The sequence below is a fragment of the Schistocerca cancellata genome, chromosome 9 (assembly GCF_023864275.1).
Source record: "Schistocerca cancellata isolate TAMUIC-IGC-003103 chromosome 9, iqSchCanc2.1, whole genome shotgun sequence".
NCBI lineage: Eukaryota > Metazoa > Arthropoda > Insecta > Orthoptera > Acrididae > Schistocerca > Schistocerca cancellata.
The window spans coordinates 357,342,444-357,365,720 of NC_064634.1; the positions used below are offsets into that span (position 1 = coordinate 357,342,444).

The 23,277-nt window shown below is 42.6% G+C and overlaps 3 non-coding genes across 3 annotated transcripts; 2 read left to right on the forward strand and 1 right to left on the reverse strand.

Annotated features, from left to right (window-relative positions):
* Nucleotides 1–9,614: 9,614 nt before the first annotated feature.
* Nucleotides 9,615–9,687, reverse strand: Trnak-cuu (transfer RNA lysine (anticodon CUU)). Its single transcript has one exon. It is a non-coding gene; the product is annotated as a tRNA-Lys (tRNA).
* Nucleotides 9,688–17,435: 7,748 nt separating this feature from the next.
* Nucleotides 17,436–17,509, forward strand: Trnai-aau (transfer RNA isoleucine (anticodon AAU)). The gene has a single exon. It is a non-coding gene; the product is annotated as a tRNA-Ile (tRNA).
* A 5,205-nt stretch (nucleotides 17,510–22,714) lies between these two features.
* On the forward strand, nucleotides 22,715–22,787 carry Trnar-ccu (transfer RNA arginine (anticodon CCU)). The gene has a single exon. It is a non-coding gene; the product is annotated as a tRNA-Arg (tRNA).
* The last annotated feature ends 490 nt before the right edge of the window (nucleotides 22,788–23,277 follow it).

The following is a 23,277-nucleotide window of genomic DNA, read 5'->3' on the forward strand; positions in this document are numbered from 1 at the left end:
TATTGTTGTAGAGTCCATGATCGGTGCATCGAAGGTTCCGGTAAGGGAGAGAGAGAGAGAGAGAGAGAGGGAGGGAGGGAGGGAGAGAGAGGGAGGGAGAGAGAGGGAGGGGGAGAGAGAGAGAGAGAGAGAGAGAGAGAGAGAGAGAGAACATAAACACACACACACACACACACACACACACACACTCCTAAGACTAGAACGTTCAGCACTTAAAAACGGGCAATAACCTTAGATCGCTTACTTTTCCGTCCTGTCAGACATACATCCTTCTCGCCGGTCACCTTACACTGAGCTATCTCTACCCCAATCGTAAAACTTTTCCTTTCTATGATACGAGCCCAATATAGCCCTGCGGACACGTCTAGTGCCCAATGATCACACCACATCACGAGTCAGAAATAATACTATTACTCCATCAGGTCTATATAAAAAATGATAGTATTAGCAGCCTGTACATCCTACAAGCAAACAGATACGTATAACAGCAGCGTCCAACATGTGAAAATTAAAAGTCATCCCGTCACCCACTCTGTAAGCACCCGTCTGTCGGGTAAGTGTGTACACAATGATTACTTCCCCTCACACATACCCACGGCTAACTTAGTTATGACGCTGAAGTCTCGATTTTACACCAAGCATGCCATAGGGTGGGAATCGCGTAAATCAAAGTGGTGACTGCACTGCAATATCAAAGATGTGTGTGCTGACTGAGTTGGAGAACAAGTGATGACCGTACTGCCTGAAATAAAGTCTTCAGTCCCTTCCCCCCTGTAAAATCAAAGGACGTGAATTACGTTACTGTAGTGCAGTTTATTATTTGACGCGATTATGATAGACTACCAGTGAAAAAAGATAAGTGACGGAGGAAGTTCGTACATGTGATCAATTATGGTGTTGGGGATTTGAACTTTATAGATTTTTGTTATGGATGTAAGAAGAATGGCTTTCTCACAGAGAAAATCGGACATCTTGAATAAATAATAATAATACATAGAAGTACAGTTTTCGAGAGAATATCGTGTTGGAATTTGAATTTGGTGCAATTTTCTAGTGGAGGTAGGCCTATAATAATAAATGACAATGAATGGTAATAAATGACAATGAATGATAATAAATGACAATTAATGATAATAAATGACAATGATAATGAATGACAATGAATGATAATAAATGACAATGAATGTTAATAAATGATAATGAATAATAATAAACAAAAGTAAGGTTTTGCAGCCATTATCGTGTAGGAATTTGAATTTGGAGGGAATTTTCCAGTGAAGGCAGGTCAATAATAATCAACACTAATAAATGATAATAAATAATAATAAATGATAATGAATGTTAATACAGGGTGTTTCAAAAATGACCGGTATATTTGAAACGGCAATAAAAATTAAACGAGCAGCGATAGAAATACACCGTTTGTTGCAATATGCTTGGGACAACAGTACATTTTCAGGCGGACAAACTTTCGAAATTACAGTAGTTACAATTTTCAACAACAGATGGCGCTGCAAGTGATGTGAAACGCAGTCTGTGGGTGCGCCATTCTGTACGTCGTCTTTCTGCTGTAAGCGTGTGCTGTTCACAACGTGCAAGTGTGCTGTAGACAACATGGTTTATTCCTTAGAACAGAGGATTTTTCTGGTGTTGGAATTCCACCGCCTAGAACACAGTGTTGTTGCAACAAGACGAAGTTTTCAACGGAGGTTTAATGTAACCAAAGGACCGAAAAGCGATACAATAAAGGATCTGTTTGAAAAATTTCAATGGACTGGGAACGTGACGGATGAACGTGCTGGAAAGGTAGGGAACCGCGTACGGCAACCACAGAGGGCAACACGCAGATAGTGCAGCAGATGATCCAACAGCAGCCTCGGGTTTCCGTTCGCCGTGTTGCAGCTGCGGTCCAAATGACGCCAACGTCCACGTATCGTCTCATGAGTTTACACCTCTATCCATACAAAATTCAAACGTGGCAACCCCTCAGCGCCGCTACCATTGCTACACGAGAGACATTTGCTAACGATATACAGGATTGATGACGGCGATATGCATGTGGGCAGCATTTGGTTTACTGACGAAGCTTATTTTTACCTGGACGGCTTCGTCAATAATCAGAACTGGCGCATATGGGGAACCGAAAAGCCCCATGTTGCAGTCCCATCATCCCTGCATCCTCAAAAAGTACTGGTCTGGGCCGCCATTTCTTCCAAAGGAATCATTGGCCCATTTTTCAGATCCGAAACGATTACTGCATCACGCTGTCTGGACATTCTTCGTGAATTTGTGGCGGTACAAACTGCCTTAGACGACACTGCGAACACCTCGTGGTTTATGCAAGATGGTGCCCGGCCACATCGCACGGCCGACGTCTTTAATTTCCTGAATGAATATTTCGATGATCGTGTGATTGCTTTGGGCTATCCGAAACATACAGGAGGCGGCGTGGATTGGCCTCCCTATTCGCCAGACATGAACCCCTGTGACTTCTTTCTGTGGGGACACTTGAAAGACCAGGTGTACCGCCAGAATCCAGAAACAATTGAACAGCTGAAGCAGTACATCACGACTGCATGTGAAGCCATTCCGCCACACACATTGTCAAAGGTTTCGGGTAATTTCATTCAGAGACTACACCATATTATTGTTACGCATGGTGGATATGTGGAAAATATCGTACTATAGAGTTTCTCAGACCGCAGCACCATCTGTTGTTGAAAATTGTAACTACTGTAATTTCGAAAGTTTGTCTGCCTGAAAATGTACTGTTGTCCCAAGCATATTGCAACAAACGGTGTATTTCTATCGCTGCTCGTTTAGTTTTTATTGCCGTTTCAAATATACCGGTCATTTTTGAAACACCCTGTAAATGATAATGAATAATAAACAAAAGTAAGGTTTTGCAGCCATTATCATGTTGGAATTTGAATTTGGAGGGAATTTTCTAGTGGAAGCAGGTCAATAATAATAAATAATAATAAATGATAATGAATGTTAATAAATGATAATCAATAATAATGAATAATAATAATAATAATAAAGAGAAGTACAGTTTTGCATGCATTATCCTGTTGGAATTCAAACTTCCCGTGATTTTTTATTCTGGAGGCTTCGGTTAGTGGATGTAGCACAATTGGCCCATTTTCCCGCCAAAATTCAAACTTCCCGCCATTTTTTCTTGAGGTTACGTTAGTGGACGTAGCACAATTTGACTATTCCCCCGCCAAAATCCGCCATCTTTGATGATGTCATGCGATGTTACCAAGTCTACATGCTGCCATCTTGGATGACGTCATCGCCGCCATCTTGAATAAATTTGGCAACAATGGAGACTGGGGTGACGCCCCCCCTTGTCCCCCTACTCATTTTTAGTGGGCATGCATACAGTTGGAGCCCGAGACACTTGTGTGTGTCTACCAATTTGTACCAATCGCTTCTTTCTATCAATCTTTTGCTTCCGATAGGTAGTAGAATTGGCTTCTGTGGATTTATTTTCGCTCCCGCCGCTTGCTCGAATCCTCGTAGGGTATCTTTTATTTTTCCGAGATTTGCTTTATCGCTAACGAAAAAACCTACGTCGTCCGCATAGGCCTTGCATTTTGAGTGTCACTCCGTAGAGGGAGAGTCCTCTGATGTCGTTTTGGACTCAACATCGGGTCCAGCGCGATTGCGAACAGAAATATAGACAGACAGTGGGCATCCTTGTCTTACGGATTTTTGTATGGGTATCCGTTTTGTGGAGTGGCCGTTTATCTGTGCTGTTGAAGTAGCACTTTTTAGGATATTCTTTACGACTCGCAGGAAGCAATCCCCAAGTCCGAACTTTTCCATGGCTTTGAACAGGAAGTGGTGGCTCACTCTGTCGAAGGCCTTTTGGAAGTCTATCGACATTATCGCCGTTTCCGTCCTGTTTATGGTCGATAGACTGATGGCCGCCCTGTATCCTGCAACTGTTTCAAAAATAGTCCTTCTTGGTACCGCGCATATTTGATGTGGACTTATATTCTTGGGCATTACTAGTTTCATTTTGTCCGCAATGCATCGCGCGACTACTTTGTAGTCGGCATGTTTCCTCTTGTGGAAGCTCTGTGCCGCCGACCACGTCGCTGACGACATCCTGGATGGTGTCTCCGATTACATCGCAGAAGGCGCGGTAAAAGCCCGTCGGGGTGCCATCCACTCCTGTCGGCTTTACCGCTGGATTTTACGATGTCGTAGATATCGTCGTTCCACATTCTCTCTGTCAGTTTCGCTCTGTCTTCGTCTGTCAGAACATCTGACAGTTTGCGGAGGAGGACGTCTGCTTCGGCCTCGCTAGTCGCTTCACTTCTGTATAATTGCCAGAAATGATTGTGGATCTCTTCTAGAATTTGTGATATCTCTGTTATCTTACTGCCTTCTTCTTTCTGGAGTATTTTTATCAGCCTCTGTTTCTTCTTTCGTATGAATCGGCAGATGTGGTGCGTTGTAGCGGGCTCTTCTTCGATCGTCCACATTGGTTGGCTTCTTCTTACTATCTCTTGTGTATCCTCGTTTTGCATATTTATGAGTTTTGTTTATAATCTTCTTAGTTTCGGCAGGAAGTCGGCTTCAGTGGCTGCTGGAGAGTTGATTATGTGTCTCATGCACTGTGTGTAGAAATCCGCAGTGCATTTTCTCCAAAAGGTATTGTCAGCATTATATTTTATTATAGTTTTCCTGATCATTGGTTTAGCTTTCGACGACCACCAATCGATCGTTGTTTCTGCTGTGTTTTTCGTCTTTAGGCAATCTGCCCACATTTCTGTAATTTCTTTGCGAAGTCTGCTGTCTTTCAGATCTTTTGTATCCATTTTCCGCTGTACTTTGCCACTTTCTTTCTTCTGTTGTGGCAAGCTTATTTGGCATATCTGAGAACTGTGGTCGCAGAATGCCATTGGTTGAATTTGCACACTACCTATTGCTGGTACTAGGGAGCAAGAGACATATATTCTGTCAAGCATATTTTTGCCGTTGTTGCGGACAAATGTGAAGTCAGCTATGTGTCGTTGTTTTTGTCTCCACATAACCCTGAGTTCCAATTTTCTTATCACATCCTGCAGTTCCGTTGAGATATTTGGAGTCGGTATCTGATCCTCCAGCGCCACAACGCAGTTGAAGTCACCTCCAATTAATCTCTGGCAATTACTCTGAGTAGGCGGCAGATTTCTTCCTAAGCGGGCTCACGCTGGTTTATTTTCTGTACCTGAGGGAGCGTATATCTTTACAAACAGAGTATTTTGAAGTTTTGTTGCAATGCCACGGCCGTTAGGAAATCGGCGTACAACGCCAAATTCAATATTGCCTTTAATGAGGGTAGCTGTGTCGCATTTTACCTCAGAGTCGATGTTTGTTATAACATTGTATCCGGCTATGTCCTCTATGTTTGTTGAGACGACTTCTTGCAGCAGCGCTATGTCTCGCATTGTGGCGGAGGTGATCAGCTAGCAAGCTGAGTTTCACTGGTGAGGAAATCTTACTTACATATATTGTAGCAACTGAGTACCTGCGACCAATTGTTGTACTCATTCTGGGTTGGAGTCGATGCCCATGGCGTGAGGGGGCCTCTCAGGTCCGGTGGACTTGCCGCCTTCCTCCTGTGGGCTCGAGGAGTTGCTTCTCTTTCTTTATCTCCTTCTGCTGTGTCTGGATGTCTTCGTTTCATCTTTTCTGTTTCGTTTCATCTTTTCTGTTTGTTGCCCTGTTCTTTTCCGTGCTCTGGGGGTTTTGTTTAGAAATCTCTCCACTTGCCCTCGTCGTAGCTTTCGAGCTAACGTCGTCTTCCTTGCTGAGTTTCAATATCTTTTTCAGGTGTTTTGCGCCTTCTCCTTGATGATCTGCTCTCGTGTCATCTCAGGAGTGGTGTTTTTCTTTGCGGTGTCCGTCGCTATTGTCTCGGCTCAGTGGTCTGCTTCGCTGCAGGGCGCGGGCCGGTTTCCGCGGCACCTCGGCCACCTCTGAGCTCCCCTCGCTAATCTACCTTTTGTTGAGGCTGGACCGTGAAGGTGTTTGTTCCTGTGTGGGGGTAGGGTCTGTGTCCGCTGCCGGCGCCGCCGGCGGCCTCGCTCACCATTGCTGTCTCCTCCTCCTCCACCTCCTCCTCCGGCTGTTGGCAAGCAGGCAGGGGGCGTGGCGTTTTCCACTTCCATCGCTGCCGTTTTTAATGGCAGCGCCTCTCCTGTTTCCTCGATTGTGAGCACCGGGAATTGGGCATTCAAATTTGTTATTGCCCCTACGTACGTGTGTTTTCTTGGCAACTGCGCTGGTCGTCTACGTGGGCAGTTGTTACACATGTGGTCAGCAGCGTCCCAGATGGAGCGTGTTGCGGCTGTCCGCTGTATGCCACGAAACCTCTGTGTCCACATACCGTGACGAAGGACGGGATGTGTTTTCGCAGGCCTATTTTCACGGACCGCACACGCTCCAGAGTCTACTTGGATCCTATACGCACTTGACCATTTTTCCGCAGCTCGTGGTCGTGCGGTAGCGTTCTCGCTTCCCACGCCCGGGTTCCCGGGTTCGATTCCCGGCGGGGTCAGGGATTTTCTCTGCCTCGTGATGACTGGGTGTTGTGCGATGTCCTTAGGTTAGTTAGGTTTAAGTAGTTCTAAGTTCTAGGGGACTGATGACCATAGATGTTAAGTCCCATAGTGCTCAGAGCCATTTGAACCAGCCCTGGCTATTCCGATTACGTGCCCATATATCCTGAGAGTTTTCACAACCCCCTTGTCTGGCGCCTCAAAGGGTAGGTTGTATATCTTTATGTTTCTAACGCCATATCCTGAATGCTGATTTTCCGTCCCTATGGTGAAATTTCCATATACCATTATTTGTCCCCAGAATCCCCCCTATTTCCCCAGTGTCATCAATTTTTAAGAACAACGAGGTCACTATGAAGTCCAGCTGCAGTCCAGTAATGTTTTCCGCGGGAATTTTTACATTGTCTATTACCCAATCCATAATTTCAAAGGCAGTAGGTCTCTCAAAGATTCGATCAAACGTGCACTGGACAGTCTCACCACCATTTACGGCAGCCATGGTTTTCCAAAAGTTAATTACAGACAGAAATCAAGAATAAAATGAAAGTTTGTACTCGCCAACACGGCGATAGCTGCGACTCGGGGTGGGTGTCCATCCCAGCGGCGGGCGCGGGAGAGGCTCGTTCCGTTGGCGGCCGGGAAAACCTCTCCTATCTGCGACGCACAAACGGCAGCAGCACACGTGTGCACAGGCGGGCACCCAGCCGATCCTGTGAAATGTAAGACGCGTTTTCCAAAATATTCATTCGTTTCGTTTTCTCGATACAATATTTTGTCACTGGTCTCCAATTTTTTGTTAGGTTTCTAACTTTGGAAACACAAAGATACTGCGGTATGATTTCAACATACGGCATTTTATATCCGACATTCGCATACCTCACGAAGCATCGCCTGCTTGCACGTTTTTGAGGTAGTTCATTGTTTGTCACTGAAGTCTTTCGCCTAATCTCACGATGGTTTGCAGCAAGACAAGTTTTCTGAAGTGAGATATTACACAAGATAGGACCTTTAGTGTTGGTTTGCAGACTCGCTGAACTTGTCTCTCTGTGTGCAGTGCTGCTAACGTAACCTCTCTTTTTCGTTTCCACTTGATCTAATAATGTTCTCTTCATCTGTGATTGTCGTATGTGTATTTTGTCGTTTTAATTACGTTACTGTGTATTTATTCAATATGTAGTGAAATGAAACATTAGCGTGGCAGCTAAAGAGCCAAATGGAGAGCACATGTAAGGCAGTGGGAGAGGAGAGAGGTCAGATGGGGAGAGCACGGTTAAGTGAAGGTATTGAACAGTAAATGGAAAGTACAAGAAGAGAGAGGAAGGTGATAATGAGACGGAGAAAAGTGGGGAGGAGACGTGAAATGGAGTAGAGTAGTGTGTGTGTGTGTGTGTGTGTGTGTGTGTGTGTGTGTGTGTGTGTGTGAGTGTGTGTGTGACAGAGAGAGGAGTTGAGATGATGATGATCTGGTATTTTTGTGGTGTCACCGCCAGACACCACAATTGCTAGGTGGTAGCCTTTAAATCGGCCGCGGTACGCTAGTATACGACGGACCCGCGTGTCGCCAATGTCAGTGATTGCAGACCGAGCGCCGCCACACGGCAGGTCTAGAGACACTTCCTAGCACTCGCCCCAGTTGTACAGCAGACTTTGCTAGCGATGCTACACTGACAAATACGCTCTCATTTGCCGAGACGATAGTTAGCATAGCCTTCAGCTACGTCAATTGCTACGACCTAGCAAGGCGCCATTTATCTTTTGCTGGTTATCTTATAAAGCCTGTACCGTCAGACCGATGTTCACCAATTATGGAATAAAGTTAAGTATTACTTCAACTACGTACTTTATTTGCTACTATAATTTCCCTTAACTGTTCCAGACCTCACGCCGGTCTGTGTGAGCTTAAACGCGTGCATTTCGGCCTCCTCTAGCTACACGGTGTTGGCTCTTCTGCCAACACATCAATTTTGTGTGTTGTTTTAAGTGATTTTGTATACCATCCGGTTACCAATATTTATCTACACATCAAGTAACTGTTTATTGTAGCCTATATCTAGCTCAAGTGCAATGTATGACTATCGAAGTAGATTTTGTATGAAAGCTTTAATTTGTCTAGGTTTATCGGGAACATACAACGTTTAAACTTAACCTAAGTTATTTATTAAAATATTGTAGATTTTTTTTCTTTTTTTTTTCTTTTTCAAGGGAATTACCAGACTTTTATGGTTTATACAGTCATTTATACAGGCCGTCGAGAGTCAAGATAGGTCCTATGGGTACGTCGCACGGTGCTCTCGAACTTGCCTACAGAAGAAAGAGCTTACCAATCCTCGTTAATCTTTTTCGAACGCCTATAAGAACGCTTGAAACAATAATTTCGACAAAAGAAGTTCTGTTTTATTAGGTAGTATGTCATTTAGCTCTAACTATAGTATCTCTAAGAAGGTTCTCACCGAAGTGAGTAGTTTAAATCGAACCTTAGCAGTCGGTATTGACTCCTTTCTGATCCTTCCAGTTTTAAACATTGTGTAATACGGTGCTTAATGGGCCTAACATGTAAACAAATAACATGATTGTAAAACCAATTATACACAACACTTCAGCGATCGTTATCTGAACGAATAACTTCTGCTCTGGTAGATGTTAAAAAAAAAGTGTAGGATGTAGAACGATTACAGAGGAATCGTACAGGGAATCTGATTACATCTGATTACCCGAACAATTTGAATACGTCTTGTCAACGTGATAACAGTATATCGGAAAAGGCAATAACAGAAGCCGATGTGGCACTAAGGAACGGCTTTTATTGGAATATAAAAGTTTACAGATTTTGATTTCCGATCTCAGTAAATTTAGTGGTTCCCAAAATGCCCTTGACTTTCTCCCGTGAGTCATCCTCTCCACAGCAGAGGTCAACGGGCGACAGTTGGCAGTCTGCCTCAAGAGCATTGCGTGAAACAAAAATGGCCTACGGTTTTCCCAGCAGGATTTATTCCGACCCATACCTCTCCACTAGAGGTATTACGACAAATTTTTCTTCGCGAAGTTAAAATTTTACGCCCAACGTGGGGCTCGAACCCACGACCCTGAGATTAAGAGTCTCATGCTCTACCGACTGAGCTAGCCGGGCTACATCTGTCAGTGATAACATTACAGTTATGAATACTTAAGATACCAGTCTTCGCTTGCATACAACTGTCGTTCTTCTCATAGATAAGAGTTATTTCTTTTACGTCCTGTCTGTTCTATTGAGCGGAATATCAAGTTAAATGTTTCTCAAATGAATCAGCTTACGTTCACTATCGCACTCTCCTCCGTCCATCAGACTTTCACACCGCTTTCCCTTCCCGACGGCGGACAACTGAAATTAAGTAGCTGAAATTAAGTAGCTGAAATTAAGTAGCTGCCCTCCAGTACACCTATTATATAGGTTCTGAAAAATGATAAAGTAATTAGAATAAGCAGCAGGGCCTGTAAGACTAACCACACAATTTCATATCTAGCGATGTCATTTAATTGATAGCAATAATATTAACGGTTGCGTTCCGATAAAAGTGGCACACGGTTTCGGGCCAGGAGAGAGTTTTAGTATTTCTTCTGGGAGTGTAATCCTCAAGCATGAAAACCACTTTAAACCGTGGACAAATGTTGATGGCACTATGGTATCACGTATAATGAAAGAATGTCGTTAATGCACAGTTAATCGATATCGGAGTGACATTGTCTTTTATTCGATAAGAGCGCTACGTAACATCAATTTCACACATAAAATTTGTATGTGTCTATATTTTATGTTACTAGACAGACAGTCTTCAATGGAAATTATAAGATTTAATATCATTTCAGTTCTCGCGGCATAACACCAGGGATGAACCCTGGAGGAGCGAGAACTGCATTGTTCCAGACGTAAAGCAACCTACCGTTCGAAACTTCCTGGCAGATTAAAACTGTGTGCCCGACCGAGACTCGAACTCGGGCACACAGTTTTAATCTGCCAGGAAGTTTCGTATCAGCGCACACTCCGCTGCAGAGTGAAAATCTCATTCTGGGAACCTACCGTTCCTTACCGACAGTGAACCATTTAGAACTTCAGCTAAGACGGAGAATGATATGAAATCGTCTACTTACCCGATTGTACCGTTTCAAACCTAGCAAAAATTTAAAGTATTTGTTGAAAGCGTAGGTGCCTTAGTATTTTGATCTGGAATTCTAAAGTGACCAGTTGATTCCTCTCTTATACTCACTTTCTTCCTTATAAACCTACTGCATTTACAGATGTTATCGCCTCTACTAACAAGGAAACATCACCAAATTAACGTCATATTTTAAGAAGAAAAAAGCACTGTTGCAAGATATCATCCCAAGTAATCGACCCTGTGTGAAAATTTGGGCCGCAATTTAGATTTAACGCAGACATGACTTAAACGTTCAGCTTTTAAATATGTGCTCTTGTCTGATATTCGTCCCGTTACACTGCAATCGATTTATGTCCAAGCTCGAAGTACTGTACTGTACACTACAGTAAGAGGTTTTCGAATTACAATTTTGACGCTGGTACCATGCTTTGTTCATTGTGTCACAGTGGTTTCCAACATGTAGTTTGTGCCAGAAATCTCTCGGCTTTGAACATTTATACCACGCAGGGACAGAAAAGAGGGAAACGCCGCTATACACTTAGGCTGCACGTTGTTTTGAAACCGAAGTGGCCAGAGCCTGCCGCTATCTCAGATAGCCCAGAACATCAGACTACACGATTGCTTCTCCTTCATCATTTCTGTCGTGTGTTCGCAACAGCTGTTTTAAACGCTAAATATTGCAGTGCTTACATGAATAACATAGTGTTAGGAAGGCACTTTCGAATGTTTTTCTGTTCTTTAATACGTAGTTTTTCTAGCAATGCGACACATTCGGCCTCGTTAATGTAACTTTTTCTTTGCTGATATATTTAGAATAACCAACAAGAGGAACTGACGTGAAAAGGATGCTTTCGTAGTCCATGTAATTCCACTTTTATTCTTCTTGCATCAACAGCGAACGAAGCTGGAACTCCGAAACCAATGTTTGTTTGCTTACTGCTACTGTGTTTTCTGATTTAAATTCGTATGGCAATCATTTTCATGTTCACGCTTGCAAAAGAACTTACGTGTCCTTCGCTAGACCATAAATGTGTGCAATAAGGAAGGAAGCAACTCATGCTATCGTACCTTGTATATGTACACCAATGTGAACTATTATTTAAATGTCAAAGAAACAGAATAGCATAGTAGTACACCTCCGTACACCTCCATGCAGTATATATATTCCATTGTTTTGCAATACTATAAATGTGATTAAAGGAAATGTCTCAAACGCTTAGACGTCGTAAAATGGATATTTTGCTTTATCATGTATGTACCACATTCTTTTAGTAATAATACCCTAACCTGTGTAACATATAGGCCCACCTATCCAACAATAGCCAATTTATTTCTTTTCGCGGAATATTTCTCGCCAGTAGCTCCGTCACTTTTTCAGGAATAACGAAACGCGATTGGAATGTACATCTACTTTGATCATCTGCTTCATTTCACTTTTGAATATTTTCAGGTTTTCAAAGCATGTAAGTCTATACCATGCTTTATGATATACCAACAGTGGGTTAGTTAGTTAGTCAGATGGTCCATGTACCATTTGCACGATAAATCTTAATTATGTGAACCGAGTCAATTTGTATATCATCAATTTTTTGTAACATGTCTCCACGCTGATCATTCATTAGTTTCTTTGTTTTTTATTTAACGACAGACGTTAGTCAATATTTTCCTACCTATCACCATTTACACATTACAATAATAGATAGTCTTCTGCATAACAGGAGGAGTTGTCAAAGAGAAACGTTTTCAGTTTAGTTCCAAATTTTACTTTGCTCTCTGTCAGGCAGTGAAAAGTTTTGGTTGCAGCTTGTGAACAAACCCTGTTTGTGATACAGACATGCCCAATGTGGCGTAATGAATGTCATTGTATTCTTCTGGCGATCACACACACACACACACACACACACACACACACACACACACACACACACACACTATTTCCGGCTATTCTGGCCAGAGTATTCTAACACCCCACCCGTCACTTATCTGGTTTTGGCGTGTGTTCACCCCAGCTAATTGACTAACAGATCAACAGAGAGTGCAAAACTGCCGCAATATCGGATAACGCAAAGAAAGTAATAAGGCCCTGTGACTCCTGATTGAACTGCGGTGGCAGTGTTGACTTTAATTGATTCAGAATTGATCACTTTTAATTAAAAAGAGGTGCACATTGGAGTTATATGCAGCTATCGAACACCAGATGCAAATGTTGAACATAAAATTAATTAAGAGAGTGACTTGGGATTTCAACTACTTGATTGAAAACAGATGCAGTCGATTATCACAAATTTATTTTAACTCACGACCTTCAATCATCACATTACATGACTCTTCTACCAGGCAGTGGTAATAAATTGCGTTAGCGTGGAGTGAAGCTCGATACCTCAAAAGTAATTCCTGTCGACTGACCCAGGCGTAATGCGAAGTGCGAGAAGAATTCTACAGTACACGGCCCATGAAACCCTCGTGGAAACTTTGCCGACATGATCCAACAAATTAATCAGTAGCCGGAGAGGGCGCAATATCACCGAATACAGCGTGGCGGAGCGGCGTCGTTGTGTGGACGTCGGCCGACCTCGTGGTGCTGCAAGGCTGCGCTCGTCTATTCACTCCTAGCTACCTTGCTCAGTACATAGCTGAACCAAAACTTTCTATCTCCAAGCTCAATCGTTCCATTTACTAAGTCATAAACTGCAGAGATGCTCACTCTTTCCCAGGCAAGCTGAGTAAAGAACGCCACGTCCGCACTCTAGGCAAGCTGGGAACGGAAGACCTCTACGGAGACTTCTCACAGTCCACTCTTCGCCTCGGTTTCCCCTCCAGCAAAATCACTTACGCCAATTGCAGCGCAAGTCGCATTAATTATGCGTCGCTTCCCAGTGCCGACCAATGCCTGCTCTGGGAAGTGAACAAATTTCCACAAAATTTCCCTTTCTCTCAACTTCTATTTTGCTCCTCCCAGGCAACCCATCAAGGTTAGGTTCTGACACCCAGGAGAGTACTTCAAATTCCTTGGTCCTACGTTCCCATCGGAGGCCGGCGTATTTCGTTCTGTCGCTGTTCACCTGATTTGCTTCAGACTCTGTGGACCGTGAATTCAGCGTGAAGTTGCTATAGTCACGAACACGCATATTTTGACCTCTGTTGACAGCTCCATCGTAGCTTTGTGCGGCTTTCTCGCATGTTTCACAGAAAACTGGACGACGGACATTTATCAACAGTCGTACATGTTCTCCGTCTGTTTCCCGGTACACCAGCATGGAGTCGGGGTCAACCACCCACTCACTGTCACTCATCTTAAGGCAGCTGGAGGCCGTGCACCGTTACAGCTTTCTCAGAGCTTGAGCCGCTCTAAGCTGCCTATTGTCGCTTCCCTTAGCCGCTCCCCCGGCGGCCACGGTCAATTCTGAGTACTTCCCTGTGGTAAACTAGCCTCCAGTAAATCGACGCATTTCCACAAAGTTTTCATGTTCTGTGAATTACTTTAAAACCATCATCCGACATTATTCCAATACGTCCATACTATACCCTCTACAAGATGCATTGTGCCTTGTCAGTCATTTTTGGTCAGCCCTACTGTTCGCTCAACGTGAGTTAAGTGATCTTTAATGACTTCATGTAAGGGGCATAGTCCTTGCCATCTTACAGTCTTTCGACTGTCACATCGCCGGGTGTTATGCGGGAACGAGATCATTGATGTGGAGTGGCTCGGATGTCGAGGTGTTTCTGATTTGTAAGGCAATGAAAAATACAGGAAACAACAAATGTAAACAGCGCCAAGCACAATACATATCTACAAAAGAAAAAAAAATATTTCTTTAATGGCTCCACTTACGAATGAAATGTGATTTTTTAAACTTTAGCTTACAATCGGACTGATTGGTGCACCCGTAAGTAACCACTCAAGCTGGTATTTTTGATGAAACAACTACGTCTCCACACAATCAAAGTACCAGACACTATTTGGAATACGACTAAAAAAGTCGATAGATGTCTCCAACTGTTGAAACTGGGAACGTGTCGCAAGAGTGACATCACAGGAAAGTGTCACAACGGTGAACCAAGGCGGTATAAGTGCGGTGGGCCAAATGTTTTGGGCTATGTGAGATGGTGGACGTCAGCTACAGGTTTATGACGTAATGACAACCCCCTTCCTTTTTTATCGCCATGATTTTTATGTTATGATGCACGAATACAGTATAAATGAATGAAACAAATGTGTGTGTCATTACAGAAGTAGCGTAGCGCTACTCAGTTATTATCATCATCGATGTTGTCCGTCTTTTTTTGTTGTAAATCTAACACTGTTAAACCGACGTAAATTTTAAGCTACTGCGCGGTTGTTCACGTTATCGGCATGATTAAACTGTAACCCGAAAATCAGTAAATTCTTCGGTTACTTACGTGTATTCATTTTAATTTTGAGGCGAATATTGTGGGAATATTGTTAAAATATGAGTAATATTGAACGAAGAGGCTGCGGTATTACGTAATCATATTATTTACCTATTTTTCGCAAAGAACATCATCCGTTCTCGAATAAGATTTTGAAACTTGTTGGACAGACGTGACACATTCCCCCACCTCCTCTGCCTACGCCTTCGACATCCCACGAATAGGAGGGTTCTGGCTGTCGCTCCTCTACATTGCTTCGGGCTCGGACGTAAGGCGACTGCAGTGCGAGCGCGGAAGTTTGAAAGCTGTACATCCAGAAGGTCACAACTGCATGCATACTATCAGAATTATGGCCCAAATTTTTGCGCAGCATCGATTGCTGAGGTAGTCTTGAAAGTGTGCTGTTTATCTTCATTTAATGTGATGTCAAGTTGGTGATGTTTCCTTGTAAGACGTAATTAAATTTTTCTTCTGATACACTGTAGCAACTTTTCTAAAACAAATCATGTATTAAGTCTTTTGAGTGGAATTAGAGACTAAATTCATGGCTGATTAAAAATGAGCGTCGGACCAGGACTCAAACCCAGGACCTTTGCCTTATACGTGCAACTGTGAAGGCCGGTCCTGAGACGTGCTTGGGTAGCACAGGTGCCAGAGAGCATCTGCCGGCGAAAGGTAAGAGTCTCGAGTTCGAGTCCCGGTCCGGCAACCAAGTATTAATCTACGTGGAAGTTTCAAATCAGCACACACTCTCGCTGCAGAGTAAATAATTCGTTGAAGGCTAGAGATATTCGTACTGTCATTTACCGAAGATTCTGTTAGTTGGAACATATTTCTTCCTTCAGTCTTCTTCTGATCGCCATATTCGTATCGCTAATGTCTATCTCCTGCACGATCGTACAGAGTATTTCAAACTGTAAGATTATACCGTTTGGAAAGGAAAAAAAATTTCTCTCCAGAAACCAGCAGGAGTTCAGGACCACTAGTGTGGAACACAGGTTGGTGTATTACATGACGTCATGCAAATAGCAGTTGCATGTGAACAGGTACATGCCGTCTCAGCCGGCCCAGGTGGCCGAGCGGTTCTAGGCGCTTCAGTATGGAACCGCGATAGCGCTACGGTCGCAGGTTCGAATCCTGCCTCGGGCATGGATGTATGTGATGTCCTTAGGTTTGTCAGGTGTAAGTACTTCGAAGTTCTAGGGGACTGACGACCTCAGAAGTTAAGTCCCATAGTGACCAGAGCTATTTGAACCATGCCGTCTCACTAGGTATCCGAAACACACCCCACTGTCGACTAATAACAAGATACAGCCATGCGTAATGTCATCGCAAGCACGTAATCGATTCGAAGAATGTTTAGCTAATAAAACTCAGCACTTTATACAGTACAGCGAATGACAGGACCACTAATGTTCTCAGTATGTACAAACTATACTAGCTTTACCTAGTTACTGCCTTTGCAAGGCGATATCCTAAGAGAATGCAGTTTCTATCCGAGAAAATACCTCCTCTACCGCAGATGAAATGGAGTGCGCAATTTTGCCGAGCGACGACCGAGTTCTGTCCACCCTTTTGACCGCTGTTTCACTTCTGCAGTAAGATAGTCGACCAATATCGTTCTCACAGCAAGTAACCAGCACACAAAATGAAATTATTTCATTTAAAAAGTTCGAAACTTTGGTGAGGTATTCGGTTTTGCATGTGTTACAGAAGCCTCGTTATAGACATCAGCTAGAAGAATCGGCTGTCGAAGATTAAAATCTGTAGTAGCTACAGAAGATAAGCTGTTACACACACGTCTCCTGTGGTTATCCAGATATTTGTGGACACTTCCGGCACAGTCTTCCAGTCAGCAGATTATACGGTCGTCACTGATAACAGGCGAAGAAGATAGATAGTGTTTCTGGATTAAAGGCCTTGGAAAACTCATTCTCAATTAAACAGTAACAAATACGTGTTACTTTTGTTTATGGAGCTTTTAACACTATTTATTCATTCATCTTATAAAGAGAGGAGAAAGTATTACATAACTGTTTACAACAAATATATACCTTTTAACATAGATACACACAATCTCTAGTTCATAATGGTTTTACATTCCGAAGCCCATGTTTGAAATCCGATCAGATAAATTGTGAAGGCCTTCCAATGTCCTTGTAAATGCACTGAGGAAACACATGTTATGTGATGTAGTGTCTCCACCTCTTCGCCGCAGTCACACTAAGGAAAGGACTCCCATACCTCTTGGTGCAGCAGTGCTTCACAAATGTGTTCAAAACGTTAATTTATCTCTGAGAAAGTAGCGGTCGGACTCTGTTTAAACGCCGTAGAGCTTTCCTGACACGTGGGCCCGTTAGCTCAGTTGGTTAGAGCGTCGTGCTAATAACGCGAAGGTCGTGGGTTCGATCCCCCCACGGGCCACTGTTTTACCAATCTATTACAAAATACGTCCACTATTTTACGTACGTGACAATAGCTTATTCGGTCGAGAAACTGAAACTTATACTCAACACATCGCGTGGCGATTTCGTAAAGGAATGTGCACCCGCTGCTCTTCTAAGTAATTTCATACGTGAGCTCTTTATCCTTCTGGTCGTTTGCTTTCTTAATATCAATTTACTACATCACGAAGCAGCGTTAGCGCTGGCATTACCTTGTAAAATTAAAGCACTCGCCCTATGGCTCTCCAAAATTTCCACTTGATGCTTCTCAGAGATTACCTGAACTGTTAAACACACATACTGATGCTAGCATTTACTTACTGTATAAGATAGATACAAAACTGTGAATTTACAACGCATCTTTTTTGGTAGAAGGTATGAGATTTTAAGTTCCTAAAAACTTAGTTATCAAAATTATGACCCAAATTTTCGCGCGTGATCGATTACTGGGTTGTCTTTAAAGTGTGCTTTTAGCTTCATAAAATGTGATATTACGTTGGTGATGTTTCCTTGTAAGACGTACTTAAATTTTTCTTCTGATACACTGTACCAACTTTTCTAAAACAAGTCATGTAGTAAGTCTCTTGAGTGGGATTAGAGATTAAATTCCTAGCAGATTAAGACTGTGAGTCCGACCAGGCCTCAAACCCAGGAACTTTGCCTTTTATGTGCAACTGTGAAGGCCGGTCCCGAGGCGTGTTCGGGTAGCACAGGTGCCAGAGAGAACCTGCCGGCGAAAGTAAGAGTCTCGGGTTCGAGTCCCGGTCCGGCACACAGTTTTAATCTACGTGGAAGTTTCAAATCAGCGCACACTCCGCTGCAGAGTGAATAATTCGTTAGAGGCTAGAGATATTCGTACTGACATTTACCGAAGATTCGGTGAATTACAGGCCCACATCACTAACGTCGATTTGCTATACGGTTTTGGAAAATATACTGTGTTCTAACATTATCAATTACCTCGAAGATAACGATTTATTGACACATAGCACGGATTCAGAAAATATCGTTTTGTGAAACACAACTAGCTCTTTATACTCATGGCGTAATGAGTTCTATCGGCAGGGGATATCAAATTCATTCCATATTTTTAGATTTCCAGAAGGCTTTCGACACCGTTCCTCAGAAGTGTTTTCTAACTAAACTGCGTGCCTATGGAATATCGACTCACTTCTGCGACTGGATTCGTGATTTCCTGTCAAAAAGGTGACAGTTCGTAGTAACAGACGAAAGTCATCGAGTAAAACCTAAGTAATATCCGGCGTTCCCCAAGGAAGTGTTACAGGCCCTTTATTGTTCCTGATCTATATTAATGACATAGGAGACAATCTGGGTAGTCCACTTAGATTATTTGCAGATGGTGCTGTCATTTACTGTCATCAGATGACCAAAACGAATTGCAAAATGATTTACGTAAGATATCCGTATGGTGCGAAAAGTGTCAATTGACCCGGAATAAAGAAAAGTGTGAAGTTATTCACATGAGTACTAAAAGAAATCCGATACATTTCGATTGCGCAATAAGTCACACAAATCTGAAGGCTGTAAATTCATCTAAATACTTAGGGATTACAAATAACCTAAATTGGAACGATCACATAGATAATATTGTGGGTAGAGCAAACCAAATAGTGCAATTCATTGGCTGAACACTTAGAAAGTGCTACAGGTCTACTAAAGAGACTGCTTACACCACGCTTCTCCGCCCTATTCTGGAATATTGCTGTGCAGTGTGGGATTCTCATCAGGTGGGACTGACGGATGACATCGAAAAAGTACAAAGAAGGGCAGCTCGTTTTGTTTCATCGCGAAATAGGGGAGATATTGCCACAGATATGATACGTGAATTGGAGTGGCAGTAATGAAAACAAAGGCGGAATGTTCTAATGAAATTTCAATCACCAGTTTTCTCCTCCGATTGTGATAACATTATGTTGGCACCCACCTACATAGGGAGAAATGATCATCACGATAAAATAAGAGAAATCAGGGCTCGCGCAGAAAAATTTAAGTGCTCGTTTTTCCCGCTCGCCGTTCGAGAGTCGAACGGTAGAGAGACAGCTCGAAGGTGGTTCATTGAGCCCTCTGCCAGCCACTTTATTGTGAATAGCAGAGTAATCACAGATGTAGATGGCCAAATGGAGCCCCACAGTGAGGTCACTTTCAAACTCTTTCAGTTGCTGATAACATTGTCTCACACGTGTACAGGCGTCTCCATGTCCTATACAGTGTCCACTTAACAAGTAACACAGTTCTCGCTCCATGTGCATCGTAGCAGGTCATCCGTGGTGATTACATAGGCTATTAAGAAGCAGGTCCCACCTTTTGTAATGTCCAGGGAACCATTATGAATCACAGTGACTTCAGTCTAATTATTGTCTTTGAATAGAAGTGCTATTTTCGTTCGTGTCATTGCATACCTCTTGTAGTTACATTCTGTACTATACTGTAACAGTTATTACTTTGTAAGGTCTACATAAAATAGAGCTATGTTACTTGACAGAGTCGCATCACGTGAAAGTTACTCTCGTCTTTATGTTTTGCACACCACTGTAACTATATGATCTAGTTGCTAACATCGAAAGCCACATAACGATGTTCGCAAAAGATGCGGTTGTCTAGCACAAGGCAGCGACGCTAGGATAGTGTAGAGAATTGCAACAATAGCTGCTGCGCATTGATGACAGGTGCTGGGACTGCCAGTTGACTCTGAACGTAAATAAACTTGACGTATCGCGCAGAAAGAGGAAAAGAAATTCACTAGTGTACGATTCCATTATTCCGGCAAATCGCTGGATATAGTCACAGATGACAGTGGACAGATTCGTAAGAAAAATCTTTGGGAAATATAATTCATCCACGAAAGAAGATTTAAAAAAACTCTTGTTCGACCGATTTGAGTTTGCTCGTTAGTCCGTCATCCTTACCAGTTTGCATTAATAACAGAAATAAAATCTAACGAAGAGAGGGCCCTCTCCAAATGGGATCGTTTAGTCGGCGCGACAGCGTTATGGAGATGCTGTAATTCATGTGGCAGACGCTTTAAGGGAGGCGTTGTGCATCACAGAGAAGTTTACTGTTGAAATTCCGAGAGTGTTCGTCCGTAAACCTTATTGCAAAATTTTGAATCTTTTTCTGATGTTGAATGTTATGGATGTCAACTTTATACGTGCAAGTAAAGTATAAGATGCCGATGAAGAAAAGCCGCAATACTGAAATGGATAAGAACGGCGATGACTATACGCACGAGGACATGCTGAAAAGTAATGCTTCTAAACTTTTATGTGAGTGCTCTTAAAGGTTTTAAAATACAACAAACGTTAACAACATTCTACGTTTTATCCTTCAGGTCTACATATTTGCAGTCCTATGACGCTAGATGGCTCCGAATTGTAGCGTGTGACATGGCGGTGAAACAGCGGGCTGTAATCGAGTTTCAGATTCGAAGAGTTCGTCAACACATGGAGAAATCTCCCCTTCAGCCAACCAGCCAGGAGCGCTGCGACATTTGCAACAATCCGAAGTTCGAGGTAATCGTCATCGATCATCCTCCATACTATTCCGACCTGGCCCCATTCGATTATCATCTGTTTCTAAAACTTGAAGAACACCTTCAAGAACTTCAGCTTGATACTGATGAAGCGGTGCACGGAGAGGTGAGGTTGTGGCTCTGTCGACAAAGTCAAATATTTCACAGTGACAAAACAACGAACACGTCTCTGGTTGGGAGAAATATGTTCGTCGCCAGAGTGGCTATGTTGAGAAATAAATATATAGCCATGAAGAACAAAGAAGTACAATGTTAATAACGTTTGTTTTACTTAAAAAGGCTTCCACGCAAAAAAAACTGATATCTTACTTTTTAGCACACCCTAATGGTTTTTAATTGGTATACACGGAAGTTACACGTAGTTTTGTTTAGCAAGAGACTTTAGAGACTCTCACTGTTTTAGTCCTGATGAGATTTGTTGTAGAATAGGCGATTATTGATTTGCTCTAGGTACAGTCTTTTTCATCTAATGCAAATAATTACGGTTTTTTGGTACTGAATTAGGTTAATCTCGTACATAATTTATTCTTGTCTAGTATGTACTGAATGTCCTGGTAATTATATTTATATTCCAAGATAAGTCATCTGTGAAATATAGCTTCAGGTATATGGAGTTAAGGTACGTTTTTGTCTTTGCGGTATTGCATGCAGTTTCGAAATGAGCACTCATATTGTCTGGGTATGAATACTGGATAGTTACAGAAAGTAATTGACATGTAATATTTTTGTGATAACTTACGATAAATAGCTTCCTGTTGCACTATTAGCTGTCACAATTTTGAATTACGAGGTGTCACAACCCAAGGTTTATAGCAATGAAGATGTATTAAAAGCTAATTTCGTGGATGTAATGCACCATCGTAATGGATTCCAGCGCTCTAAATTCAGTACGGGACCAGACCATTCTAATTATTGTCACTGGTAGCAAAACAGAATTCCCTCTCAGACTCCAGTAGTTACCATCTTCACAGGACCGTCACATATGTAGCCAAAGCTATTTTGCAGCTCTTCCTGCAGAATGGTCAGTCTTTTATGATTACCACAAAACATAATTAATTTAGAAAGGTCCGCTTCATTTGTATTAATATTTACTTAAATCACGACCGGTTTCGAGGTTTTAAGATCTCGTCTTCAGATGTATGAAATTACAATTTTTGGTAGTACATAACACGCGGTCGGCTAAGTCAGTAATGGCTGGTGGCGGTCCTATCGTGCGGCTGACCAGCGGCGGACAGTTTCCGACAACATGCAGTGATTGGCACTCTTCCACTGACTGGCCCGACTGCATGTTATGTATTACTACATACTACAATTTCAGACACCTGAAGATGAGATATAAAAATCTCGAAACCGGTCGTGGCTCAAATAAATATTAGTACAACTGAAGCGCTCTAAAATTACCATGCCTCCCAGTTGCGGATGTCCTACGTACCAAATCTTGTGCACCATAACACATAATTAATACGATATGTGCTTCGTGTCTTCGAAATTCGAATCACTTCTGGCAGCGGAGGCAGAATATTTCACAGAGGCAGGCTGCGGCCAGCGTGCCTGGTAAGGGAGAGAGCTACTGTCTATTGCATCACCGCAGCGTGATCCAAACGGGTTCTCATGTGTAGCACTCTGCTACCGTGAGCCCCTGTGGCCTAATGGATAAGGCATCGGTCTCCTAAACCGGGGATTGTGGGTTCGAGTCCCACCAGGGGTACACATTTTAATTTTAACACAAATTACTGAAGAAGTAACCTTTCGTGTGAGAGCTTCCATAAAAGTTCAATCATAGACCTACATACTACGGATACACACATACGTACATATATACTCACCTGGTGTAGAGGAAGCAAAAACAAAAAAAGGACAAGGAAGAAGATGAGCTCACGAACCCGACGGCAGCACATGATTCTACAGCGATTATTTTCAAAACGAGCTGACTTTTTCCTGAAGTCAAACGTAATAGAATCGTACGGTTCGCCATACAGTTTGTATAAAGTACTATGAAAAAAAAACATGTAAACTGAGATATCGAATGGCTACAGCTATCATGTGTTCATGTAGATGTAATGACATGATTTCGTTCATGTGTAACATTGGTTACAATCATGGACCTCTTTGATTTTGCTGAAGGGGAATCTGAATCAGTTTCGGGGTTTAATATTTTATAGTTACGGGGTTTAATATTGAATATGGTGCAGTATGTT